Here is a 23,543-nt window from a genome sequence, read left to right on the forward strand (position 1 = left end):
CAGCATGACACCTCCAGCATACATCCCCAGATTAAAATGCCCAGGGTAATGCAATTTCACTTTTTACCCATTAAAGCTAGATGCATAAGGAGCTGCTCATCCTGGTCTTTTGTCTGATTTGGTGGTCTATAGCTGAGTCCCAGCAGTACCCCATCCTGTGATTTATCAGTTAGCACATTAATCCGTAAGCCGTCCAGGTCTTGTCCTTCTGAAGTGTCAGCAATTCTAAGACAGGTAATGGTACCTTAGATGTACAGTGCTACCCTCTCCCCTTCTGCACACTCTGTCTTTCCTAAATAGGGCATATTCTGTGATTTTAACGTTCCAGTCATGTGAAGCATCCTAGAAGATTTTCAGTAATACCAGTTTTATCAAACTTATTTTCATAAATGCATTTCTAATTCCTTTTGTTTACTTCCCAGGCTTCTAGAATTGGTATAAAGGCAATTGAAGAATTTCTTCTCCTTACATACCTTGCCTTGATTCTTTATATTCAAGCTACCTTCTGTCTGAGTTTTATGTTTGAGTATATGTATGCATTTGCCCCCTTAGCAATCTCTCCTTTAGATGCTAGTTTAAAAGTTTAAAGCCCTCCTGACTTCTCTAGCAAGTCTATCACTCAGAAAATTGGTTCCTCTACTACTGAGATGGATGGGGTTGAATTCATAAACCCTCCTTTCCCTATATAAGGTGGCCCAGTGTTCACTGACACCAAAACACTCTACATCACTCTCTGGTTTACCTCCAGTATCTTCTCTATCTTCTGTGACTCATAGGACAGGAAAGATCTTTGAGAAGGTCACCTCAACTTTCCTCTCCTTCAGCTCCTTTCCAAGATCCCTGAAGTCATGGATGAGTTGTGCAATCTCTTCAGAGGCAGTGACATTTGTGCCAATATTTATTGCTAGCAATGGACCCCTCCCTGCAGTCTTTGGAATTCCATCCAGTCTTTCAGTGATGTGTGTTGTCTTCACTCCTGGAGGACAGCACACTGTGTTGCTATCCTTTTGTCCATTGCAGAATGGTTTTGTCCATTCTTCTTAATATCAAGTACCTGATGAAGATTCTCTGTCTTCTCTGGCTGGTCTGTTGCCTCCTTTTAGACATGGTTGACATTTTTCAGGTATGGGCTGATCATCCATCCCCAGGTATGTCTTGTGGAGATCACTATTCCTTCCTTCCAGTTGAATCTCCCAAGACTTCCTCTGCAGGTACTGCACTGAGTCCCTGAAAGCAATTAGGTACTTCTGCATGCATTGCATTTCTCCTGGTCCCCCTTCCTCTGGTCATCACAGACTGTCCCACGTCCTCTGCTTCTGGTGTGTTGAATGTCTCCTGCTTCTCTTTCTTTGCTCTGTCACAGACTGCCAATCCTTCTCTGATTTCTATTCTCTTTTGTTCCCTTGAAATCAATTCCTTCTCTGCCTGGATCTGTGGTGGTGCTGCCCAAATCTGGCTGTCCAAGTACTCTTCAGTCTCTCTGATGCTATGCGGGATCGATAGCTGCCCTGCAAGATCTAAAACCTTTTCTCCAACACAGCTGTCAATTTGCACCTCATTCACGGGAAGTCTATATCTTTGGGCAGGAAATAGATCATGACACATCCCTTGTAGGTTGCAATAACTGGTCTATCACTGCCCATCACAGCTGGGTAAGTAGATCTGTATCTAGGGACTAGCTCCTTCACCTCCTCAGAAACTCCTGTTGGCCTCTTCTGTTTGTGTGAGTAGAACTCTGTTGCCTCAATATTTAGAGAAATTAAATACAAACGGGGCATGAAACCAATTCATTTTAAATTCAAATGAATATTTGTGGAAACTTTGAGGTGGGGGGGCAGCATAGACCCAGCTCTAATATATTATTCTTATATTCATGATCGTATGTATAATTAGATTAAATCTGAACTGAACCTGCAGATCTGAACAGCTCCAAGCTTTGAGAAAGCTCATTTCCACATTTTTCACTAGGCTTATCTCTGGTATATTTCACTGTGTGAATTAATAAATGTGACCAAGAAAGACTGTTACCAAAACCCTGGTAGGCCTGGGCTGTCCCTGCTGGCAGAAATGAAAGTTCCAGGAATTCTACATGGATCCATCTGAGACAGTTTAATTAGTTGGTGATTAAGTTGGCTAGATCCCGAATACATCTGGTACTAATCAAAGCTTCCTGCAGAGAGAGACTGTGTCTTTCCGTTTCAGATTAGCTGAAGTTAGAGAAGTGGTTATTTGGTTTATTGTGGATGTGAGTCAGGGGTGAGGAACCTTTGTGGAGCAAGCTGAATTGCCCAGTGTAAATTCTAAGGGTCAAATTCTTCCCATGGCTGTTTGTGGGTAGCTATCATTGAATTTGTTGGGAACGCATGAAGAGAAGAATTAGCCCAAGAGTTTTCTATGTAAGAGTCCCTCACTCTACTCTCTTTACATTCACCATAGCCCTGAGAATCCAAGAAGTTCTAGCTTTGAAAACAAACACATGGCATTCTCTCTCATTATCTATGTACATGGAGTTGACTTTGCTCTCAGTAAGTCAGGAGTGACTCCACTGAGGTCCGAGGAGTTCCAACCACGTAAAACTGATGTGAGTGAGGGCAAGATCTGGCTTCACATCTCTGCAGTTCAGCTCTGTCCCTGTGACTAATACAGGCTCATTTTTATCATCTAGCATCATTTTTCATCTATTGATACTGATCTATTGTTTGGGTGGAGCGTAAGAAAAGATTTAAATGAAACTAAAGTTTGTCCAGTCAGGGAAAAGGAGATGCCTGGAAGCAAGCAATGCATAGGCTGTTATCCAGATAGCTGATCTTTTAGAAGATTGTATCACTACTGATTAGAAATGATCTCTGGCACTGGCTCAGGTCCCTTTCTGGTTCCATTGAAATGCTTAGTAAAAGGCACCTGTAGCATCAAAACCAAGCTCAGGGCCTGGTATTGCCTCACACATGTAATTAGCACACAAGGCAATAGGAGTTTTATGCACCCCAAGAGCCTGATCTAAATTCCAGTAAAGTAAATGGAAGTTTTTCCATTGACTCAGTGGCCTTTGGAGCAGGTCCAGGGATGCCACGTTTGAGCCATGATTATACTATGCTCAGTAGAGGCCACCCACAAGACTTGTTCTCTCTCCCTGTCCCCCATCCCCATGTGAGTCTAATGTTTTCTTTTTGTCTTGTTACTTATCAAATATTTGTGCTCAGTGGCGTAGCCAGCTTCTCAGTGCAGTGGGAGCAACCATAAAAAAGGCGCCCCCCCCTTGGCTCCTCCTCTGGCCACGCCCCTCCTTGGCTCTTCCTCTGGCCGCTCCGCACCCCCCCCCCCAGCTTTTCCGGCCACGCAGAGGCCATGCTGCGGCCCCCCTCGGAGGGGCTCGGTGGGGGGGGGGGCGGGCGCGGGGGAAGGGGTGGCGGGTGGGCACTGCTCGCTTCTCCCAGGGGCTGGAGGGAGCGGAGCAGTGAGGCAGGCAGCAGCTGGCGGCAGATCCCCTCTCCCCGGCAGCTTCCTGGTTCCCTCGCCCAGGCAGCCCAGCAATTTTTTCAAAAGCTCTAGCTTCACTCCAGCACATGTGAGATCAGAATCAAACCCTATAAGAAAGACATGTTCTCTGCTCCACAGGCCTTCTAGTGTAGACAAGACAAAGATGTGGGTCAACAGGAAAGCAGAGTGAGGAGAATAAGGAAAGAATGAAGGGTTCCTGGCAGAAGAATGCTTTAAAGAGAATCTGAAGGAAACAGAGGAACGGGCCTTGGGGAAGTGGAAAGCTGTTCCCAACACAACAATCAACATGGCAGAAGGCAAACAACGCTCCCTGATGAAACAAGTAATATAAGATCCCTGCTCCTCCCCCTGGGGAAATGAAATAATAAGTTAATAAAAATTGTTCCTAGCTCAGATGACTCATTTCACTATGTCACAAAGCCTCCCTAGCATCATGGCCAGAGCTGCCCAACCTTGTGTGGGGCAGGGAAGGGAGAAGATGCTAGCAGGAACCTGAAGCGTGTTTTCTGTGGTGGTTCCCAGGCACTTCCATGCGTTATGCTGCAGACTATACAAAATAAGGCAAGTACCTAAGGGCTTAAAGAGGAAGGCAAAGTGCTGTAGAAAGCACTTCTTTTTAAAACACTTTGGGCCGGATCCTCAGCTGATGTGAATCAGTGTTGCTCCATTTGCTTCTATGAAGCTATGCCAGTTTCCACCAGCAGTTGGCCTGGCCATTTATTTTTCCCTGGAATAGCACTATCTTGGGTGGGTTAAGTTCAGTTTCTAGTGGACAAGTGTCCACCCCACACAAACCACCACTGGGTGGATAATCTCAAGAAAGGAGAAGAGTAGAAATAACCCTTCAGTCCTGGGAGGAAGGACTCCACCTCTGGGTCAAGGCACATAGCTGAAGTAGCATAAAGGACAAGTACTGCCTGTTCTCTGAAAGCACGGTTATTCTATTCCATTCTATATAGGTTCTTATACCATGCTCTGTAATAACTGAGTGCCTCCCAGTCAGGCATCAAGCATTGTGACTAACAACTCTCACATGTGGTCTGTTGTCTCATCCTCTCCCCAGGGGGAGAATTGTGTGTGCAGTAGAGTGTTTTGTTTTCGTAGGGTTTTTTGGTTTTCTGGTTAATATACATGTTGCTATGAGTTCATGTTAGAGAGGGCAAGTCGAAGAAGTGCTCCTTGCACTTGGAGCGGAAGGTGGTGAGGTTTGTGATGGCCCGTAGTTCCTAGGGGAGTTCGCTCCACAGTCTAGGACCAGCCCCTAAGAAAGCTCAAACTCCTGCATGGATGAACTTTACTCTTATTGTTGTGAGTTCCATTGGGCCAGAGGAACGACTACGGTCTTCACCCTGGAGCTTTAGTTAATCTTTTAGATACACTGGGCCCCAGCCATTGCGTGCCTTGAAGATAAGGACCAAGAACTTGAACTTGATTCTATCTTCTATGGGGAGCCGGTGTAGCAAGCAGAAGACAGGTTTGATGTATATGCATGGTGGTCTGTGTTGCTGAGGAGAAGCATTGTAGTTCTGAACTAGTCGGCATTTCCTAAGCTACTGAAGGCTTCATGCCCAGGTGTATTGCACTGCTATAGTCCTGCTGAAAGGTGACAAAGGCATGGATAACTGAGGTCAGCTCATCATGTGCCATGATGTTACGGAGTCTCCTAGCCAAATGGGGGCAGTAGAAGGCATTACTAGTGGATGCTACTATGTTAGAGCTTAGCATCAGCGTGGAATCCAGCAGTGCCCCTAAACTCAGACTGACTTGACCAATTTTCAGTGTATGCCTTCAACCAGAGGAGACTGAATTGCAGCTGTGAACTCTTCAAAATGCTTTCCCCTGCCCACCAGTGTCTTGCTCAGGTTCAGCTTCAACCCACTGTTCTTCATGCATGGGCTGATCTACTCCAAGCACTGGGCCATCTTGGTGGTAGTGGCATGACCATATGTGGTGAAGAATAAGTAGAGCTGTATGTCCTCTGCACATTGCTGGCACTTGAGTCTATGTCATCTGACCAGTTCATCTAGGGCAGGGCTGGGCAAACTTTTTGGCCCAAGGGCCACATCTGGGAATAGAAATTGTATGGCGGGCCATGAATGCTCACAAAATTGGGGTTGGGGTGCAGGAGGGGGTGAGGGCTCTGGTTGGGGGTGCGGGCTCTGAGGTGGAGCCAGAAATGAAGAGTTCAGGGTGCGTGGGGGGCTCTGGGCTGGGCAGGAGGTTGGGGTGCAGGAAGGTGTGCAGGCTCCAGCTGGAGGTGTGGACTCTGGGGTTGGCTGGGGATGAGGGGTTTGGGGTGCAGGAGGGTGCTCCGGGCTGGGATCGAGGGGTTTGGACGGTGGGAGGGGGATCAGGGGTGGGGCAGGGGTCTGGGACATGGGGAGAGGCTCAGGGGTGCAGGCTCCGAGTGGTGCTTACCTCAAGCGGCTCCCAGAAGCAGCGGCATGTCCCTTCTCCAGCGCCTACGCAGAGGCGCGGCCAGGCGGCTCTGCACGGTGCCCCATCCACAGGCACTGCCCCTGCAGCTCCCATTGGAGCACTGGAGGGGTCCATTGGAGCACGTAGGAACCGGAGCAGGGCCATGCCATGGCTTCTGGGAGCTGCGTGGTGCGGCCCCCGACCCTGCGCCCTGGCTGGAGCACCAGAGCTGGGCTAGCTCCAGACCCCGCTCCCCAGTGGGAGCTCACTGGCTGGCTTAAAACGGCTTGCGGGGTGGATCCGGCCCACGGGCTGTAGTTTGCCCATCCCGATCTAGGGGCTGTGTCTAAATGTTGAATAGGAGTAGAGAGAATTGATCCATGTGGGACAAGTGAGGGGGGGGGTCTAGTGGTGGTCTCAAGGTCAAAATTCTCCAGAGCTTTCATTAGCACTAAAAAAACCCATAACAAATAAAGAAATATCACTACTCAGCCATGGCTTTCAGCAGGCAAAACCTTTCTCCTCAGTGCAACAGGTCAGCCTGATTTTCTGGTCATAGTGTTGGGTGATTATACTGCAAATCTCTGGACTGGTGGGAGAGCATTGCGGGAATTACGGGAAGATACCACTCACAAAACCCATTTCTTTTCTGATCCGTTCTCAGTTTGATCTCCACACCAATGATGTCCCCAATCAATTTGTGTTTGAATTGCTAGGCTGTTGTTTCATCTCTGTTTGTAGCAAATTGGGTACATGAGACATATTCTGCTTTGTTGCACTGATGTAAATCCAGAATAACTCCAATAGGGTTATACTTGTGTAAATCCAGAGTAAATGAGAGCATAATTTGGCCCTATGTCTTTGTCAAACATCATGTACCTTTACACAGCTCCATAATAACATATAATATCTACAGCTAATCTGATAGGTTGCTTATTCCACATCTAACCTGTATGGCTGCAGCTGGTTCATGGAGAGGAGTAGAAGTCCTCCTGAAAAAGAGGAGGACTGAGAAAATAAATATAACAAAAGCCCCCATGCATGTTCATATGGCATCCTTCTAACAAAGCATTGTATAATTCTGCTCCCACTTAGCCCATGGGAGATTTTTAGCCAGTTTCAATGGGAGCTGAAGCGAGCCCTTAAATAAGAAGCAGTGTCTTAATGACTTGAGCCAACTCCCATTTAAGGCACTGGAAAGACTCCCATTCATTTTAATGGTAGCTGGATCAAGCCATTAGTTGCCTATAGGGTCCTTTGTGAGCTCATAGAGGATTAACCAATGGCTTGCAAGTTTATTAGTACATTCCAAAGAGGTGAAATGGAAAGAAACAGCTTAACACCACGTGTTTTTTCTAAACAAAGTTAAATGGACTTCCAATAGAGGTCACAATTTCTTTCAGCCCAAGCAGAATTACAGATCCTTCTTCGAGTGATTGCTCATATCGATTCCAATTAGTTGTGCACGCACCACGTGCAGAGTCGTTGGAAAGTTTTTCCCCTAGCAGAACCCATTGGGTTGGCTGTGGAGCCCCCTGGAGTGGCGCCTTCATGGCACTCAATATATGACCCTGCTGACCCAGCGCCTCCTCAGTTCTTTCTTACCACCAGTGACAGTTGTTGGAACTGTGGCATCTTGCTCTGCAAGTTTTACCACATTTCTCTAGTTTGGTTTGTTTGCATTCTCTGTAGTTAGCAGTTGGGCTGGGGGGGTTATCCTCCATCCCGACCACTTTTTCTTGGGGGGCTCTCATGCCCAAGTCCCAGGGGTTCAAGCCCAGCAAGTCCTGCAGCAAGCCTATGTCAAGACCCCCACGACGCTTGTTTGAAGTGTCTGGGGGAGGCTCACCAAGCCGACCGGTGCAGGATTTGTAAGGGATTTCACCCTAGAACCAAAAAGGAGCAAGACTTTTGCCTCAAGCAGCTCCTTATGGAGGCGGCACTTTAGACCTCAGCCTCCACCGGCATGGCAAGACCCGGCACCAAGTTCATTGGTGCGTAGCACCCCGGCGACAGTGGAGGAAGCAGCACCGACGCTCACCGGCGCAAAAAATGACGCGATCGTCCTGGCACTGCTCCCACTCCCCAGCACAGAAGCAGCACTGGAAGCAAGAGAGGAGCAACTCTCCATCCCAGAGGCCCGCTCCTCTGGAGCCAGCCAATGGGGCGCGTCCTCGTGAGGAGCACCCAGCACCGAAGTCTGCGGAGACGGCACCGTCGACTTCAGCCCCGCAAAGCGGACCATTGAGTCTGGTGCCGTTGGACTCCCCGGCCCAGGTCATCGAGGAGGTGGACCTGCCATCCACCCCGGACACCTTTGAGGCCACGAGGAACCTCATCACCATGACAGTGCCGAGGTCACCCACCCTTCGTACCAAGCCTCTGGGACCACATCGTGTGTCACTGTCTCAAGGCAAACCAGCGATGCTCTGTCCCTCGGCACCGCTTGGAGTCCCGGCACCGCTCGCAATCGTGGCACCAGTCATACTCACAGCACGGCTCCAGGTCGCGCCAGTGCTCCCACTCACAACGCCGATCCGCGCATCGATCCCCGTCGCGCGACAGGTCCCGGTGCCTCTCAGCGAGCCCGCGCAGCTCCAAGTCATGGCACCACTCTCCAGCCTCGCGGCATCGCTTTCCAGTATCACGACAGCGCTCCCCAGCGCGGCAATGCTCGCAAGATCAGCTCCGCTCGGCACCGACCTGGCCTTCGCGGGTACCGATCCCGGTCTTCGGACTCAGAGGCGGGATCTAGATACTCAGAGCGGGGTTGGCACCAGTCAGGCCATGGACGCTCTAAGATGGGAGCAGGGCCGGGGCCTGCGCAGTCGCCATTTTGGACCCCGTGGGCGTACCACCAAGCACAGGGTGCTCAATCTAAAGGCTCCTGATTGGCCACCTCTGAACCCCAGGTGCCGGAGGCTTCTGCCAGTCGCACCAACCCCTCGGGGTGCCAAGGTGGTGCAGTGCCCGTGCCCCCCCACAGAACCAACTCCAACTCCAGTTCCTGAGCAGGACCCTGGTCCACCTGGTCCAGCCACCAAGACAGGACGGGAGGTCCCTGACAAGCAGGAGGGACAGGAGGACCCTGTTGCCCCATTAGCCTCCTCGCCCTCCTCTCCAGACAAGGCTGTTGTGGGCACTTCTGTCTCCGGACTGCCCCCCATAGACAGCCATGCCCACCAGGACCTCCTTCACAGGGTGGCGCGCAACATGAGTCTGCAGGCCAAGGAGGTGGTGGAGTCGGAGGACCCAATGGTCGACATCTTGGTCCCGGAAGGTCCTTTGAGGGTGGCTCTGCCTCTCATTAAGACCATACAGGCCAATGCCAAGACCATCTGGCAGACCCCAGCCTCCATCCCTCACACCGCCAAGGGTGTTGAGAAGAAATACTTCATCCCATCGAAGGGGTACGAATACCTCTTCATGCAGCCGCAGCCTTGTTCATTGGTGGTTGTGGCAGTGAACGAGAAGGAGAGGCAGGGACAGCAAGCCCCAGCGCCTAAGTCCAAGGACACCAAGCGCCTGGATTTGTTTGGGTGTAAGGTGTACTTGACGGTGGGGGGGCTACAACTCAGGAGTGCCAGTCAGCAGGCTACTCTGAGCCAGTATAGCTTCAACTCCTGGAACTCGATGCTCAGATTCAAGGAGCTGGTTCCAACAGAGTCCAGAGAGGAGTTGGAGCGATAGAGGACGAGGGCAAGGTGGTGGCAGAGACCTCTTTACAGGCCTCACTGGATGCTGCAGACTTGGTGGCGCGCACCTTGTCCTCTGGTATCGCCATGGGGCGTAGCTCATGGCTGCAGGCCTCAGGCCTTTCACCCGAGGTTCAACAGACGATGCAGGACCTGCCTTTTGATGGGGCGGGCCTGTTTGCGGAGCAGACTGACTCTTGGCTACATAGCCTAAAAGACTCAAGGGCTACTATGAAAACCTTGGGTATGCGCACCCCAGCAACCCAATGTAAGCATTTCAAGCTCCAACAACAGCAGCAGCACTCCTACCCTCCTCAGCCAAGGCAGGACTTCTACAGGAGAAGGGGCAGGAACGGCAGAAGGAAGCCTTCCAACCCCCCTTCTGGCCAGGGTCAGGGCCCAACTAAACCATCATCAGGTTCCAAGCAGGCCTTTTGAAGGGGCACCCGAGGACGGTGCACCAGCCTCGATTCTGGATCCTTCCTCTTTTTTTTTAATTGTCTGTCCCATTTCTACCGTGCTTGGTTCCAAATAACTTCGGACCACTGGGTCCTCCGCACGGTGGAGGTGGGATATTCTCTTGAGTTCTGCTCCTACCCTCCCACCCCCCTTCCCTCTTCAGGGACCCCTCTCATGAGCAACTCCTTATCCAGGAGGTGCAGGCGCTGCTCGCCATGGGAGCAGTGGACGAGGTTCCTCAGGAGCTAAGGGGCAAGGGATTCTACTCCCGATACTTCCTAATCCCCAAGGTCAAGAGAGGTCTCAGACTCTTTTAGATCTGCGCAGACTCAACAAATTCATGGTAAAGCTGAAGTTCCACATGGTCTCCTTGGTCACCATTATCCTCTCCCTGGATCCGGGAGACTGGTATGCTGCCCTCAACATGAAGGACGCGTACTTCCTTATATCGATTCATCCTGTACACTGGCGCTTCCTACGCTTCGTGGTCAACCACAAGCATTACCAATTCACTGCCCTACCATTCAGCCTCTCAACAGCCCCCCGAGTGTTCACCAAATGCATGTCAGTAGTGGCTCCTTTCCTCCATCGACAGCAGGTGCAAGTATACCCCTACCTCGACGACTGGCTGCTCAGGGGCCTCACCAGGGGGCAGGTGCAGTCCCAAATCTGTTTGGTCAGGTGCACATTCTGCACACCTGGGTCTCCTCCTCAACATGGGGAAGTCAGCCTTGGAACTGACGCAAAGAATAGAATTCATTGAGGCAGTGTTAGACTCGGTTCAGGCACAAGAGACCCGATTCCAAGCCATCACGGATGTAATTCAAAGCCTCCAGCAATTCCCAACCACATCAGAAAGGGGGTGCCTGAGTCCCCTCGGCCACATGGCTGCTTGCACTTACATGACCCAGGACGCCACGCTCCGGCTCAGACCTTTCCAAGCATGGGTCATCTCGGCCTACTGCCCAGGGTGTAACAGCTTGAATTCAGTGGTCACAGTGCCAAGGCAAGTTCTCACATCCCTCCACTGGTGCTCAACTCTCAAGAAGTGTGCGAAGGAGTCCCCTTCCATAACCCTCAACCTTCCTTGTCCCTGGTTACGGATGCATCGGCTCTGGGATGGGGTGCACATCTGGGGGACCTCCAGACACAGGGCCTGTGGTTGCAGGATGAGATCTCCCTACATATCAACATCAAGGAGCTGAAGGTGGTGTGCCTAGCCTGCCAGGCTTTCCAGGCCCAACGACAAGGCCAGTGTGTAGCAGTTCTAATGGACAACACCACCGCCATGTTTTACATCAAAAAGCAGGGTGGAGCCCATTCCTCTCCCCTATGTCGGGAAGCCCTCCGGCTGTGGGAGTTCTGCACAGCCCTCTCCATTTACCTGGAAGCATCCTATCTACCAGGAGTTGAGAACACGCTGGCGACCACCTCAGCAGGTCCTTCTGCACACACAAGTGATCCATTCGGCCGGATGTCATACATCTCGTTTTCCAAAGGTGGGGATTTCCCCAGGTCGACCTAGTTGCCACCCGACGCAACAGGAAGTGCCCAACATTCTGCTCCTTCCAGGGTCACAGTCCGGCTCGCTCACAGACACATTCCTGCTACTCTGGAGAGGTTGTCTGCTCTACGCCTTCCCCCTGTTCCCTCTCGTGCACAAGGTCCTGCTCAAGGTCCGCAGGGAGTGGGCAAAAGTAATTCTGATAGCTCCAGCGTGGCCTCAACAGCACTGGTGCACTACACTACTGGAGCTGTCGGTGGATGCACTGGTCATGTTACCTCTCCTCCCTGACTTACTCACTCAGGACCATGGTCGTCTCCATCACCCCGACCTGCGGTCCCTCCACCTCACAGCTTGGAAGCTTCATGGCTGAACCCCATGGAACTTCTGTGCTCGGAACATGTAAGGGAGGTCCTTCTCGGCCGCTGGAAGCCCTCTACTAGAGCCACGTATCTGGCAAAGTGGAAGAGATTCTCGAGCTGGTGTGACCAGCATCGTACACACCCCCTCCAGGCACCTATACCTCTCATCTTGGAGTACCTCCTACACCTGAAACAGCAAGGCCTGGTGGCGTCCTCTAGGGGGTTCAAACTTGTTGCTATCTTGGCCTTCCACCCAGGAGCATCTGGTTGATCCGTCTTCACCAACCCTATGGTTGGTCACTTCCTCAGAGGTCTGGACTGCCTGCATCCCCAGATCTGACAGCCTGTCCCTGAGTGGGACCTTAACCTGATCCTCTCCGGGCTCATGGGGTCCCCATTTGAACCACTGGCAACCTGTTCCCTCCTGTATCTGTCTTGGAAGGTAGCTTTCCTGGTCATTACTTCTGCAAGGAGGGTGTCTGAGCTAAAGGCCCTCACCTCTGACCCACCTTACACTGTTTTCCGCAAGGATAAGGTACAACTCAGGCTGCACCCAGCCTTTCTCCCCAAGGTGGTGTCACACTTCCACATCAGCCAGGACATTTTCCTGCCCGTCTTTTACCCTAAGTCTCATGCCAGTAACCGGGAGCAGAGGCTGCACTCCCTCCGTGTTCGGCGAGCACTAGCTTTCTACATTGAGCTCACTAAGCCGTTCAGAAAATCGAACCAGTTGTTCATAGCGGTGGCAGACCGGATAAAAGGCCTCCCGGTCTCATTTCAAAGAATATCCTCCTAGATCACTTCATGCGTCCACATATGCTATGAGCTGGCCAAAGTACCAGCCCCGGCTCTTACGGCACACTCCACGAGGGCCCAGGCCTCGTCAGCAGTGTTCTTGGCCCAGGACCCAATCCAAGAAATCTGCAGGGCAGCAACTTGGTCCTCGGTGCATACCTTCACCTCACACTACACTGTCGTCCAGCACTCCCGAGATGATGGGGCTTTCGGCAGAGCAGTGCTCCAATCAGCAATTCCATAACTCCAACCCCACCGCCTAGGTAAGGCTTGGGAGTCACCTAATTGGAATTTATATGAGCAATCACGCGAAGAAGAAGAAAAAACGGTTACTCACCTCTCATAACTGTTGTTCTTTGAGATGTTTTGCTCATGTCCATTCCAAACCCACCCGCCTTCCCCTCTGTCGGAGTAACTGGCAAGAAGGAACTGAGGCGGTGCTGGGCCGGCAGGGTCATATATTGAGCACCATGAAGGCGCCACTCCAGGGGGCTCCACAGCCAACCCGATGAGTGCTGCTAGGGGAAAAACTTTCCAACGACTGTGCCCGCGGCACGCACACACCTAATTGGAATGGACATGACCAACACATCTCAAAGAACAACAGCTCCGAGAGGTGAGTAACTGTTTTTAATTCAGTCCCCCAAAACAACCTTTACTTGCGTATTGCTGTTCAATACCATTTTGTTTGTCCATTTGTAGTCTGCATGGCAAATAACACCAACTTAAATGGGCGTATGACCCAGCCCTTTAATAAATGATCTTTTTGTGACCACTGGTAATTGGGAGGCAGTAAGGTCCAACAGCTTGAGGCCCGGGACAAGGCTCTTCTAGGTTCTCATCCTATTTCTGCCACTGATGTGTTGCATGAACTTCATCAAAGCACTTAAATGTTCTGTCCAAATTTCCAGGGAATAAAAATGCTTGATTCATCTTACTGTGCGAGTGTTGTGGGACTGAATCAGTTGATGTTCCTATAGTGCTTCGGAAATGCAAAATGTAATGCGTCGTTATTCATATTGATTTGGAGTCAAATTCTCTGCCAATGTAAATTGGCACAGCTGAGTTGGAATCTTTGGAAGTGCACCAGTTTGCCCTAGCAGAGAATATGGTTCTTTCCTTGGTTGAGGTTATGGAAACCTATAAAGCCTTTATTGCCATGACATTATGTATACAGGGAAGAACTGTGAATGAGTTACACAGATTTTCCCAGACATGTGGCAATGAAAGCTTGGCAATACCCCAGACTGTTGACCGAAACAGGAGACTAAAGTAAAAGTGGCCCAGATATTTCGGTCCTAGGTTCGTCCCCTACCAGTATCTATCACCGGAGGTTTGTATAAAAGACTTCACAAATCAAGGTACAACGAGGTTTTATTTAAGGGAAGAATATGGCAAGGACCACAAAGGTAAAATAAACATGGCAAAATAACCAACAAGACAGGCTGTAACAGTAGGGAACAGTACAAGTAGACTCACAAGATCACATTACCATCTCTAGCGGCCTTTTCCCTCTTAGTCTGGTGCAGCACAGCAGGTCACCGGATCCCCTGGATGGAAGTGGAGACCCGAAGCAGGGATGATCGAGCTTCTTCAGGTGAACTGATGAGTCCTACCCTCCCTCTACCCTTTACCTGCGTCGTCGTGGGTGTAGTATGTGAATCTCCTAGATGATGTAGTGAGTGTGTGCAAGTGAGAAATTCCCTAATCAGAATAACCCATGTGGGGTGAATGGCCTACCCTTGATTGTCTGCTCTGCACTTTGCCACTTAGACGGGCAGCCCCGATCTGATCAGAACGCCGCCTTATATAGACTTCCAGTCACTGGGCAGATTATATGATTGACAGCTCCCTTATTCCCGCCGAAACCAGGAAAGGGGCGCCAAACTAGGGTGGGGAAGGAGCAAGAAGGCTCACAAAGATGGACGCCTAATTGTCCTTAAGAGGATCCAAGATGGCCACCAGATTATTTTGCTTTTACAATCCCCTCCTTGGCGACGATGGGAAGTAACTATTTACACAACCTGAAGTTGCCTCACTCTTAAGGCATATTAGGATATTTAAACCGATACTCAACCCTTTTCAGCCTGGCCTTGGTCCAAATGCACAACCATACCAACGAGATAAACAGAGCTAACTGTACCAACAATAATTACAAAAAACGGATGTGCCAGGAAGTACCATTTCTCAGAGACACCAGTTGGATCTGAGAAAAAGGAACTCCACCAGTGAGTCATTCCTGCTGTTTTTAGCACTTTGTTTAAAACAGCACCAATTCCATCAGTGGAGTGATGGACTGCCAACATAGTGGCCCTGCCCTGCTTCCACATGTTTTCAATTTGTTGGGCCAAATCCGGGTGATTAGCCAGATTTTTCAAAAGAGAAGCATTGATGCCCAAACTTACAGGCTCCAAATGCTCATATAACCGGTATGCCATTCTGATAGTACGTGATGTTAACTTTTCTGATTTAAAACTAATATTACATCCTTCAATAGTTAGCACGAAACACAAACATAGATTAGGATGAACAGGGTTCGACACATTATAATGATAATTAACAGTAAAATATTTACAAGAACTTCTTATACAAACACAATGGTCATTAACAACTGCTAATTGAGAATACACCCTTGATTATGGACTCAACTCATAATGGCACTTTCCTTCCCTTTGACTTAAACAAATATGAGCCCCAGGTACTACCTCAACCGGGCAATTGTATCCAATAGATTGTCTCCATAGGCAAGAACTCACATCTAGGGCATGATATTCTTCACCCATGAGAGTTACCCATTTTGGAATGTCTGTAGGTAACATGACCGAGTTTGGAGCTACTATCCCCAAGGTTAGCAGGGGGTGTGCCCAAAGGACAGTGGCATTGGTAATTGTTAGGATTCTGGCAGTTATTTGTTGAGTGTCAGGGAGAAAGTAGAAATCAATAAGCTCCCACCAGGCCGAGTATTGTCTTTCAAAAGGGGAGACATTACCCATCACCTTATTTCTAATTTCTATAGGGAGGATCCCCTGAAATCCGGACCTTAACATATCACTTACAACTGATTGTAGCCACCATTGCGCCTGAAAACATGCGAGTGACCAAGCAGTGGAATTTCCCAAAATTTGAAAAGCCTCACCTACCCGGTGCCAGTCATCCAATTGCTTGGTGTACCATGCCTTGATTACGTCAGTGATATCATAAGACAAATCCACCACCTTATTGAGGGCAGACTTCAGTGGCTAGTTTAAAGCTGCTACCTCATGTCCTAACGTTCCCACTTTTGCTGACAGGGATCCTACTCCAAGGGCACTGACAACTCCCAAGCCTGCCCCTGCACCTCCCAGAATTTTAGCAGTTAAATCCTATTTTTCCCTGATAAATCGGGGTTTAATACTTCGGAGCCATGATTCCCAACCTAAAACAGATGGTACTACAAACGGGCTACAGTTGGACATAATACCAGAGATTAAGGCTTGTGCCTTTACTATTACCCTTTTTATAGAATACACTGGATTGGAAATGACCATACGTTTTAAATTTTGATTGATAACCAGAGGGCCAACGTAATTAATATACGGGGGTGGTACCACAATTACCTCTATGGACTGGAGTAACCCGAAAGGACCCGCTAGGTACCAGATTCCAGAGTCCTTGAATGTTATATTGGCCACAAGCTCACCAGTGCATTTAAGCATGTATATTACCCCTGGTTCTTCACTTGAACAAAAACTGTTTTTAACACTAGAGGGATTACAAACTTGGGAAGGGTTACTAACACAATCAACAATAATTCCATATGACTGTACAGCAGTATGTAACCTTATATACATAGATGACTGATGGAACTGAGCACGGATGGCAAACTTAAATCGGGAGACTCCCACTTCTATGGAAGGCTTAATATCAGAGGTTAGACACATACACCATTGGTAGTAACTTGATGTGACAGGACCCCCAAAACATTGCTGTGCTGATAAGGTTAGGTTCCAAGTACAGCTATTAAAAGGCAGTAGAATCTGTCCCAATGGGCCAGTCTCACTCGATTCCACATTACGGGAAATAGGATTTGTGCCATGTACTTTGCCTGCAATATTTTCAGTCTCCATAACCCACATTAAATCACACTGACAGTCATCCTGAATCGTATAAACCATTACAGGAACTATATTGTTAACATGACGTATACTGCGGACAGCTTCCAAAGCTGCAAGAAATTTGGGAGGAGTCCACCTGGTTTTTACATCTCATGATAGTTTTATATTACAAATGTAGTGCTCATTAGGCTGTACATACACATTACTATTTACATAGGTGACCATCCAGAATGTTCGACGAATGAGGTTTTCCTGCAGATGGATAGAAACAATATTTGTTATTGATTTGGGACACCTGTTCAGTCCCCTTCCATGGTTTTAATTGACTTGAGTGGAACCATTTTACATATTTTCTTTTCTTATCAGGAATTTCCACCTGGTACACATTGGGGCTGGCCTTATTGACAATCACAGCTGGGCCTACCCATCTAGGGCTTAGAGTGTGACCCTTGTCAGAATAGTACTTGTACACAATTTTATCTCCTTTGTTCCATTCTATAGTCTTTACATGCCCTAATTTTCTATCCATGACCTTAATTTTGGCTTTTAATTGAGCAGCTACTTGTCGCTGTATGTTACTGATGTCATATAATATACGACTCATGTAGGCATCTATTTTTAATCTAGGCTGATATTCATCTGGGAGCTGCCCTCCTACCCACCAATGCTCGGGAGCTCTCATGGGTCTTCCCATCATGGCCTCGAATGGAGTAAAGCCATGAGAAGCTATAGTTGATCTAATAGCCATTAGAACAAGGGGGAATTTTATATCCCAGTCCTTTCCTTGGAGGGAGATGACTTTCCTCAATGCAGTTTTTAGAGTTCTATTAGTTCTTTCAACTGAACCGGAGCTTTGGGGATGACCCACAATGTGTAATTGTTGCTTTACTCAAGGCTTGGCACAACACTTGAGTAATCTCACCAAAGAAGTGAGGACCTTGATCTGAGTCCATTTCCAAGGGCAACCCAAATCTGGAAAAGGTTTCTTCTAAAAGGACCTTAGCCGTTGTTTTGGAAGTACAATTCCTTGTTGGATAAGCCTCTACCCATTTGGTGAACACGTCAACTACTACTAAACAGTATTTATGGCCCCTGCCAGCGCAGGGAAGGGGACCAATATAGTTGATTTGGATCTTGCACCAAGGACTTTCTGCAAGATGGTGCTGCAAGGGTCCCTTAGCGATTCTCGATGTTGCGTTATTCTCTACACATCTTAGACTGGATTGGATGTGGGTATTAACATCCTTCCAGATTTCTGGCCACCAAGCTACAGACGTCAGTCGCGCCATGGTCTTCTCTGGACAAAAGTGGCCTTGTTGATGGGCTAGTATGACTAGTTCCTTTCTTAGGCTGCTGGGCATCACCAACACCGGGAATGCATTGTTGTCATTCCTTTTACAGGCTAAGATGAGTCCATGCTTGTCTGTGTAGATAGAGTACCCTTTGCTCTCTCCTTTTTCCAATAAACTTTTGAATTGTTGATCTCACTGTTGAAGCTGTTTGATGTCAAGCTGGCTATTTACATCAGGATCCAAAGCTTGAATCTTGGAGATGGGAGATGGTGTATGGCTCCAGAGATGGCTTTCGTCTAATAAAGCGGCCTCCTTGGCTAGACAATCCACTTGGTGGTTTAATTTAGATGCTTCCGTATGGTCCTTACAATGAGCCTTCACCTTACACATATAAGTACGTCCTTTCCTGTCAGATGCTAGATTCCAGGCGTGTTGAAGATGGTTGGAATACTTTATGGGTTTTCCGTCTGATGAGTGCATTTGGTTCTGGATCCATACTGGCATCCAATTGCTCAGAGCCCGAATCACCCAATCTGAGTCCGAACAAATACATACGTCTTCTTCCTGCTTTTCCTCATATAGGACTGCTACCACCACCACTATTTCAGCTGCTTGAGCCGAATACGGTCTCACCGTGCCTTGCAGTACCTTTCCTGAGTTTGGCTGTAAGGCCGTGTATCCGGTGTGTACCTGGCCGTCTTGATGGTAACAACTACCGTCCACCATCCATATGGTTAGTTTCATTTCCTTAATTCTCAGGAAGCTCTTTTCCACTCTAAAGGGAGACTTAATTATCGGAGTCGACGGTGGTAAAGGGCACTCATGGCCCTGTCCTTCTGACAGCAGCGCGTAAGGAAGGATACTAAATTGAAACGACTTGCATACCGTGAGGTCTCGGTTTACCAAGCTTAGAGTCCAATTAGCGAGTCGAGAGGAGGACACTCGTCCCTCGTTGATCTTCCTTGATACGACATATTTGATGGGCGTATGTGATGTTCTCAGGATAACAGGAGCCAATCCCATCAAATACTCCCAATGGCTGAGTGCTCACACCAGTGCGAAGACCTCCTTCTCACAGGGGCTGAATGTCCGTTCCACCTGAGTAAGAACTCTCGACCCGTAGGCAACCGGTCGTAGTCTGCTGCCTTGATCCTGCAACAACACTGCACTAATTCCATCCCCATCTGTGGCCAGCTGTAGATGAAAAGGATCTTCTGGCCTAGGAAAAGCTAGAGCTGGGGCCTTTGCTAGTGCTTGCTGCAGGGTTTGGAATGCGTCTTGGTGAGCGCTTCCCCACTCCCACTCTTGGCTCTTTTGAAGCAGTTTGTAGAGGGGTCTTGCGATGACAGCATAGCTCTCTATAAATTCCCTGGAGAACCCTGTGAGGCCTAGGAATGATCGCAGTGTTGTAATATCCCTGGGTGCCGGGAGCTTCCAGATAAGCTCAACTCTCTGTCTATCTGGCTGTTTCCCATTTGGGGACAGATGGATGCCTAGATAAGTGACCTCAGGCTGCACAAGCTGAGCTTTTGTTGGGTTAACTAGAAATCCGGTGGAATGGATTTTATCCAGGACCACTTCGAGAATTCGTAGATTCTTCTCCCGACTCTCCGTGGCAATCAGGATGTCATCCACGTAACTCAACACTTGGTCTTGGTCTGGCATCCCTCTTCACATCCCAGAGACGTAACGATGGCATATACTCGGGGCGTTGTGTAGGCCCTGTGGAACACAGGTGAAGGTCAGCTGGCGTCCCTCAAAGGTGAAAGCGAACTTGTACTGTGACTCTCGATGCAATGGAATGCTAAAGAAGGCATTGGATAGGTTGAGCACTGAGAAATATCTGGCACCTGCAGTAATGGCGGCCATGATGTCATTGAACTTCGCTACTACTGGGGCTAAGCGCGGGGTTACCCGGTTTAACTCGCTATAATCCACGGTGAGGCGCCATGTTTTCTTGTCCGCCTTCATTACTGGCCAAATGGGCGAGTTGCAAGGACTCTCTACTTTGACTAGCACCTTTTGTTGCATTAGTCATTCTTCCGCTCTACTAGTCATTCTTCTGCTCTACTCTGCTTTGGTTAGGCCTCAGCTGGAGTATTGTGTCCAGTTCTGGGCACTGCATTTTAAAAAAGATGTGGAGAAATTGGAAAGGGTCCAGAGAAGAGCAACAAGAATGATTAAAGGTCTTGAGAACATGACCTATGAAGGAAGGCTGAAAGAATTGGGTTTGTTTAGTTTGGAAAAGAGAAGACTGAGAGGGGACATGATAGCAGTTTTCAGGTATTTAAAAGGGTGTCATAAGGAGGAGGGAGAAAACTTGTTCACCTTAGCCTCTAAAGATAGAACAAGAAGCAATGGGTTTAAACGGCAGCAAGGGAGGTCTAGGTTGGACATTAGGAAAAAGTTCCTAAGTGTCAGGGTGGTTAAACACTGGAATAAATTGCCTAGGGAGGTTGTGGAATCTCCGTCTCTGGAAATATTTAAGAGTAGGTTAGATAAATGTCTATCAGGGATGGTCTAGACAGTATTTGGTCCTGCCATGTGGGCAGGGGACTGGACTCGATGACCTCTCGAGGTCCCTTCCAGTCCTAGAATCTATGAATCTAGTGCCTCAATCGTTGTCTTCAAGCTTTCTGCAGCTTCGGTCGGATATCGGTATTGTTTCAAAGGTCATAGATCAGGTCCATCTGCCCTTACTTCAGCTTGTATTTGTCCACACTGTAGCTTGTTGCTTGCAAAAGCTCCAAGGTGTCTGTGAACCAAATGATCAACGTCAGACTCCAGTTGAGGTATAGCAAGCTCTTCAGGGGCCTTTAATGCTGAAACTCTGTGGGAGTCTAGGATAATGCCATATTGATCATCTCTGTCTCCTATGATTAACTGTTTGTTAGGCAGGTCCACCACTATACTCAGTTTCTTTAGGAGATCCCTCCCTAAAATCCCTTGGCTGTCAGGCAATTTCTGGATACCAAAGGTGGCCTGCGTAGTTACTGCTGCAATTGTACATAGTATGGGTGCTGTAAATGGAACAAGGCACTTTCCTCCACTGTAACCCTCCAGCCTTTTGCTTAACGATATCGGGATGTGGTTGACCTTGGGGTCTCCACGGGAACTTAAAAGGGAAACTGAGGCGCCGGTGTCAACCAACATTTGTTGATGGAAATAACCAAACCTGCCCTTAAACGAAGCCATAGTAATGGGCCGTCCCCACTGATCTAAGTCAATTGGCGCCTTCACATGGGAGTAAGGGCGGGCTCGGCCCCTTCATAAGAGATTTGGAGATGCTGGAGACTGCTGACTCTCATGGGTCTTTCTATGTCCAATCAATCTTTCCAGCAGCTCATTAGTTGACAGTCCATCTATGTCTTCCTTACGTTCAAACTGGAGCAGTTGTTTCCAGATCATGGTCCGAAAGGACCTGGCATCTTCTCTAGAATGGCCTTCCCCGGGAGGTTTAGATGAGCCGTGTCTTTGGGCAGCAGGACTCCTGGGATACTGAAGATTTCCTGCTTTGGTCTTAGAGCTTCTCAGGAACTCCTTTCCCTTTTCGGTGACCACGGCAACCCGTTTTTTGAGAGCAGTGAGGAATGCTTCCCTCTGCAGCTCATACGCTGTTCTCACTCTCTCCTCAAGCTCCTTGAGGAAAAGGTTGGTCGGACTTATAGGTCCTAAAGCGATCCTCATAGTTGATGTTAAACCCTGAAATGCTGTCTCCACAAATTCTGGAGTGTCGCATGACTCTGCGCCTGCTAGCCAGTATAGTAGCTTCTTCCAGCTCAAGTACTTTTCAGGCCGTTCTCCAGCTCGCTGCCGCTCTGAATAGTATCGTCCTATAATACTTTGACCGGGGTGATAAAACTTCCAAATCCCCTCATATAGTTTCATGCAGGATGGGACATCAGCTACTTGTAAATACGTGGGCAGAGCCCCAAATTCTTCCCCAGCCATACACTCCCTAACTAATGCTGCTACCTCCTCCTGGATAATATTGGGGAGGGCACAGACTTTAGCTAGCCAGTCTAACGCTGTTTCTCTTGACAAGGGGCCTAGCGCTTTCCCCATAGCATGGGCCTGATCAGGGGTATATGGTTTTACCTCTTGTCTAGTTTCTATTGGGTGGTCAGTCTCAGGGCCGAAACTGATCACCGAGGTGGTCACAGGGGCTATAGGGAGGCCTTTCCCCTCCTCGCGTGGTTCCTGCGGCGGAGCAGTTGGCAGTGCTGCAGGTTTTCCCGCCTTAAGTGGAGCTCTGACGTACTCCTCCTCCGACATCGGGGAACTGCTATCGTGGCTGTTGTGGGAGGATTCCCCTCTACATATCAGGGTTTTACTAACGGCTCTTAAAAGACCCCGAGTTTTTCCAAGTTTTCTCTTCGGTTTTCTTAATTCATGCTGACATTCTAGGTGATCAGCATGTTTACTTTCTCTGGAGCCCAGCTCTTTGAGGAGCTCCCTAATAGTTGCCTGGGACTCTGTTTGCTGGGTATGAAGGGAGAGAGCTTCCTTCTCCCTCTTTGCCAGAGAGGTTGTTAAGTCCTGTACTTGGAGCTCTAAGCGTCCCTGTTGTGACAGATAGGTAGTGTTTTGTGCCTCTATCCCTTCTAATTTGTACCCCAGCTTTTCTATTTCCTGATCCCGTATTTGTAACTGGGATCTGAGGCTGCTGATTTCAGCATTTCTCCGTTCTTATGGAGCTCCAGGCCAGCCATATACAGCCCATATATCAGAGCCCTCTTCTTTACCTTATGAGAAGGCTTAGGCTTATCATTAGCCATGGCCTCCCATCTATGGGACAGCACATCAAATGCTTCCCGCCCTTTAAACAACCCTTCGGACCACGGGTTTTTACCTTTCCCAAAATAATGCACACCTGCACATAAAGAGTTTTTATTTTGTTCGGCTTCCCAGCCAGTTGCTCCTAAGGTCCGCATACTCATGGTTAACCCGAGTTTTTCCGGCTACCAGGACCTAAAAACCTATTTCGGCTTACTGCTGCCACCTCTGCTTGGTTCAGCAGCTCCGCACTTCAAACCCCTCCTTAAGTGCATCGGGGTATGTGAGCCCCTGGGACAGTGTCCGAAGCTGCCCTCTCCCTTCTCTCCTGGTATGAGACAACCAATGGGTTGTCACCCTTACAGCCGTGTCTAAACAATAACTAAAATAAAAGGGATTTATACAAACCAAATTGGGGTCCTGCCGCGGTCGCCAAAACTGTTGACCGAAACAGGAGACTAAAGTAAAAGTGGCCCAGATATTTCGGTCCTAGGTTCGTCCCCTACCCGTATCTATCACCGGAGGTTTGTATAAAAGACTTCACAAATCAAGGTACAATGAGGCTTTATTTAAGAGAAGAATATGGCAAGGACCCCAAAGATAAAATAAACAGGGCAAAATAACCAACAAGACAGGCTGTAACAATAGGG

Source organism: Trachemys scripta, chromosome 6 (genome assembly GCF_013100865.1).
Source record: "Trachemys scripta elegans isolate TJP31775 chromosome 6, CAS_Tse_1.0, whole genome shotgun sequence".
In the NCBI taxonomy this organism is placed as follows: domain Eukaryota; kingdom Metazoa; phylum Chordata; order Testudines; family Emydidae; genus Trachemys; species Trachemys scripta.